Here is a 6,000-nt window from a genome sequence, read left to right as displayed (position 1 = left end):
AAATATTTCAGAAAACTCCTAATTCTCGAATATGTTGTTGATGTTTGGTAAAGCTTAACACTTTTGTGAGTACGTCCGCTGCCATTTCTTCTGTTCTTCTATATTCCAACTTGATATCTTCACTTTGTTGTTTTGTTCTGGAATGGTGGCCGATACTTTGAATTAATTTTTGTGCGCTTTGACTAACATTGAAAATTGTTAGCTGTGATTTTGCATATCCAATTTTTTCGGTTATACGTTTTAGATAAGTTGCTTCCTTTACGGCATCAGTAATAGCAAGAAGTTCTGCCTCTGTACTCGATAGAGCTACGGTCTTTTGTTTACGGGCTTCCCATGATACTGCTCCGGAAGACATTATGAATACAGATCCTAAAAATGATCGTCTATCACATATCGGTATCCACAACTCCATATAATGGTATTTAATTTTTTCTGTATAGAAGTCCTTTATCAATTGTTCGCTTTAAATAGCGTAAGATTCGTTTAGCGGCTTGCCAATGTTCCATAGTATAGTTTGAATTAAACTGGCTCAAAAAATTTACAGAGTACGCAATATCTGGTCTCGTGTTTACGGCTAAATACATAAGAGCGCCAATTAAATTTTGAAATGGATATTTTTCCATTGTCTCAATATCTGGTTGTGAAGGTTTTGTTAATTTGCATTGTTGTTCTATTGGTGTTTTTACAGGTTTACAATTTTGCATACCACATTTTTCAAGGATTGATTCTATATATTCTTTCTGATTTAACGCTATTTCACCTCTAGTTAAATCTTGATTGAATTCAATACCAACATATTTTCTAACGTTACCAAGGTCTTTCATTTCAAATGACTCGGCCAAAGAGTTTTTGATGTTACTCAATAAATATTTGTCATTTGTTGCAATTAGCAGATCGTCAACGTGAGTTTGTCTTCTTTTCTACTTATGAATAGGCATGGGTCTACTTTTGATGAAAATAGTCCAATTTGTTCCAATTTAATTTTAAGTTTTTGATACCACTTCATTCCGGACTGTCGCAGGCCATACCGCGCTTTTGAAAGTTTACATACGGGATCTTGGCAGTTTTTAATTTTATTCATCCATTTTTATACCCTTCACCAGAGGATGGGGGTATATTAACTTTGTCATTCCGTTTGTAACACATCGAAATATTGCTCTAAGACCCCATAAAGTATATATATATTCTGGGTCGTGGTGAAATTCTGAGTCGATCTGAGCATGTCCGTCCGTCCGCCCGTCTGTTGAAATCACGCTAACTTCCGAACGAAACAAGTTATCGACTTGAAACTTGGCACAAGTACTAGTTATTGATGTAGGTCGGATGGTATTGCAAATGGGCCATTTCGGTCCACTTTTACGTATAGCCCCCATATAAACGGACCCCCAAATTTGGCTTGCGATTGCTCTAAGAGAAGCAAATTTCATCCGATCCGTCTGAAATTTGATACATGGTGTTAGTATATGGTCTCTAACAACCACGCAAAAATTGGTCCATATCGGTCCATAATTACATATAGCCCCATATAAACCGATCCCCCGATTTGGCTTGCGGAGCCTCTAAGAGAACCAAATTTCATCCGATCCGGCTGAAATTTGGTACATGGTGTTAGTATATGGTTTCTAACAACCATGCCAAAATTGGTCCACATCGGTCCATATTTATATATAGCCCCCATATAAACCGATCACCCGATTTGGCTTGCGGAGCCTCTAAGAGAAGCAAATTTCATCCGATCCGGCTGAAACTTGGTACGTGGTGTTATTATATGGTCTCTAACAACCATGCAAAAATTGGTCCACATCGGTCCATAATTATATATAGCCCCCATATAAATCGATCCCCAGATTTGTCCTCCGGAGCCTCTTGGAGGAGCAAAATTCATCCGATCTGGTTGAAATCTTAGTATAAGGCCGCTAATAACCATGCCAAAATTGGTCCATATCGGTCTATAGTTATATGTAGCCGATCCCCAATCACATAAAAATTGGTCTATATCGTTCATAATCATGGTTGTCACTCGAACCAAAACTAATCTACCAAAATTTTATTTTTATAGAAAATTTTGTCAAAATGTTATTTCTATAGAAAATTTTGTCAAAATTTTATTTCTATAGAAAATTTTGTCAAAATTTTATTTCTATAGACATTTTTTTCCAAATTTTAATTCTATAGAAAATTTTTTCCAAATTTTATTTCTATAGAAAATGTTGTCAAAATTTTATTTCTATAGAAACTTTAAACTTAATTATATACGTATTTAATCGGCCTTTTTTAATTTAATATATACCACGTATGGACTATGTATATATTACGGTGTTAGGAAGTTTTAAGATACCTTGCCATCGGCAAGTGTTACCGCAACCTAAGTAATTCGATATTAGATGACAGACTTCAGTAGAAGTTTCTACGCAATCCATGGTGGAGGGTACATAAGCTTCGGCCTGGCCGAACTTACGGCCGTATATACTTGTTTCGCAATAGCTTTTGCTCGATTACTTTTCTGTGTACAAGTTCCAACTGTTTCACCTTTTGCAAATTTTTGTGAGAACTTCATCCAAATATTCAGGAATTTCCATAAATACACATGCTTTTCTAGATCACCATTCAAATAAGCAGTTACAAAATCTAGTTGGTGTATTTCAAGATCATTTTCGACAGCTACAGCCGATAATAGGCGAATGGTTGAAGCTCTTACCACTGGCGAATATGTATCGGAAAAATCCTCCCCTGGACGTTGGGAACAGCCTTTTGCTACTAGACGTGCTTTCTTTTTGTTATCCAATTTAGTTCTAAGAATAATTCTATTTCCAATTATTTTCCAATCTTTTGCCCGTTCTGTTATTTTCCAAGTTCCATTCAATATTTGAGCTATAAATTCGTTTTCAATCGCTAATCGCCATTTTTCACCCTCAACTGAATATATAGCTTCTACATAACTAGATCGGTCGTCTGTAAAAACCGCATTGAGAAATTCGCAGTCTTCAAATAACTCAGCATCCTCATGTTCGTCTCTGGTATCGTTTTCTCTGCTAACCGTATTTACGTCCATTATTTGATTAGTATTAGCTGGCACTTTTCTAGGTCGACCTCTCTTACCAGTGCGTATAATACGTCGTCTGCCTCTACTACCTTGAACTTGAGCCTGTGGTACTTCAACTTCCTCTTCTGATGAATCCATTTCTATATCTTATATAAATAAATATAAACGATAAGCCTTGGCCTCTTCAGAGTATCCAACTAAAATACATTCTTCAGATTGTGAATCGAACTTACCGTTTGATTTATCTTTGATCAAAACATATGCTTTCAGTCCAAATGGCCTCAAGTGTTTGATTGAAGGAATCTTCCCCTGTCCATAGCTTTATTGGTAATTCAATTCATTAAGAGAACTTCTTGGGCATCTATTCCTGACGTAATTTGCCGCATTGATAGCTTCAGCCCAAAATGTTTGCGAAACTCCTGCTTGTTTCTTCCTACACCTTGCCATTTCTTGAAGGGTTCTATTTTTAAATAAAAAAAATCGTTGTTGTTGTTTTTTATTTCAGCTTAAAACCATACATTGACTAAACTACAAGAGTAGCTTAACCAACAGAGGAAAAGAATGTTTGTCAAATTTATTTGGGCAAAGCCCTATAGACTGCAAGATGGTTGGATGGACGCACGTTTCGGAATTACCACATTCCTCATCAGCATCCTCTACTTGCAGCAAAACTATCAACCAATTATCAGAATAAATTCAGGCAGTTTATTAAACCCAACAAAAACCACACTTGAACCCTCCGAAAAAAGGTTTTACATTGATAGCCGGCTTATGCCGAAATAAATTCGAAACAAACATATCTCTTTTCCTATGCCACTGTCAAATCATCGATTTGAATTCACATGGCTGGGTTTATTTTGAGCGTGCCTCCTCTTCTTTTTCCATTTGTTTTGTTTTGTTATTGTTGGTTTTGTTCTTTAAGCATTGTTGTTGTTTTTTATTTCAGCTTAAAACCATACATTGACTAAACTACAAGAGTAGCTTAACCAACAGAGGAAAAGAATGTTTGTCAAATTTATTTGGGCAAAGCCCTATAGACTGCAAGATGGTTGGATGGACGCACGTTTCGGAATTACCACATTCCTCATCAGCATCCTCTACTTGCAGCAAAACTATCAAAAATCTTTTAAAACAATTATTAAAAATTTCATTCGGAAATAAATTGTTTCATACTATTAATTTAAATCAAATCTAAAGAAAACTCCAACTATAATTATAATCGGAAAATTCATAAGAAAGTATTAACATATATAAAATTACAAGAAAATTATTTCATCTAAAGGAAAAATAAATGTTAATAAATAAACGATAACATAATAAATAATTGATTGACTTAAATTAAAAGACGATAAATTAATAGCACAGAAAAAACATTTTGGAATCAATCACGAAATTAATTGATCCAATTAATTTTTAATTGAAATGTCTTCAATCAGAGAAATGATAGGGCAATCACCAAAGTCAATTAAAGAATTAATTGATTCAACTAAAAAATTAATTGATACAATTTATAATTGTGATTGAATTTTGTTTCAATGGAAAAATATATTTTTTAAGAATGCAATTAAAATTTATTTGGAAATATTTTTCTAACAATTTTTTCTGTAAACAAGATACTGAGAAATTGGCTTCTACTATGTTCGGATATCTGCACAAGGTATTTTTTGGAAATATTATAAAATATATAAACTTTTAAATTATTATTATTATTTTTTGTTTTGTTTTGTTTCTTTTTTTTTTAAATGTCTTCAATGACAGAAATGATGGAGCAATCACCAAAGTCAATTAAAGAATTAATTGATCCAATTAAAAAATTAATTGATACAATTTATATTTGTGATTGAATTTTGTTTCAATGGAAAAAAATGTTGAATCAATTAAATTTTTAATTGTATATTTTTTAAAAATGCATTTAAAATTAATTTGGAAATATTTTTCTAAAAATTTTTTCTGTGAACAAGATACTGAGAAATTGGCTTTAACTATGCTCGTATATCTGCACAAGGTGTTTTTTTTTTTTGGAAATATTATAAAATAAATAAAATTTTAAATTATTATTTATTTTTTTTTGTTTGTTTTGTTGTTTTTTTGTTTTTTTTGTTTCGAAATGTCTTCAATCACGGAAACGATAGAGCAATGACCAAAGCCACTTAAAGAATTAATTGATCCAATTAAAAAATTAATTAATACAATTTATATTTGTGATTGAATTTTGTTTCAATTAAAAAAAAATTTTTTTGAATCAATTAAATTTTTAATTGTATATTTTTAAAAATGCTATTAAAATTTATTTGGAAATATTTTTCTAAAAAAAAAATTCTGTGAACAAGATACTGAGAAATTGGCTTTAACAATGCTCGGATATCTGCACATGGTATTCTTAGGAAATATTATAAAATATATTAAAATTTAAATTATTATTATTTATTATTTTTTTTTTATTTATTTATTTTTTTTTTTTTTTTTTTTTTTTTGATTAAATTTTATTTACAATTTCTTGGACAGGAAAGACTTATCCCCAAAAACTATACATACACCAAATAATAATAACAATAATAAATGACCATTAACATGTAAAACCATTAAAGGAAAGTCCCCTCATACACTTCTCACCTCCCTCAAAAATCAAACCTTAGACATTTGAAGAAAAAACCCCAAAAATTAAAACCAAATGAATTTCCAAGAAAAAAAAGGACATCAACAAATAACAACAACAAATGGTATTCAAATTAGCATTAATTATTATGGCCAAAACAAAAAAAATGAAAACGACAACAACAATATATAGGAACGAGAAAACAAAACGTACATAAATTTATAGCAATTTCTACTCTTAAAAATAACAGCTAAAATGGAAAAATCCCTCAAAAAAAAAAAAACATTCTCTTGGTAACTCCAAAAATATATATATATATATATAATAAATATAAAAAATATATATAAATAAACCCAATAAG

The sequence above is a fragment of the Haematobia irritans genome, chromosome 2, assembly GCF_050003625.1.
Source record: "Haematobia irritans isolate KBUSLIRL chromosome 2, ASM5000362v1, whole genome shotgun sequence".
Classification (NCBI taxonomy): domain Eukaryota; kingdom Metazoa; phylum Arthropoda; class Insecta; order Diptera; family Muscidae; genus Haematobia; species Haematobia irritans.
The sequence above is the reverse complement of the archived record's forward strand: the minus strand, read 5'-3'. Positions refer to the sequence as shown.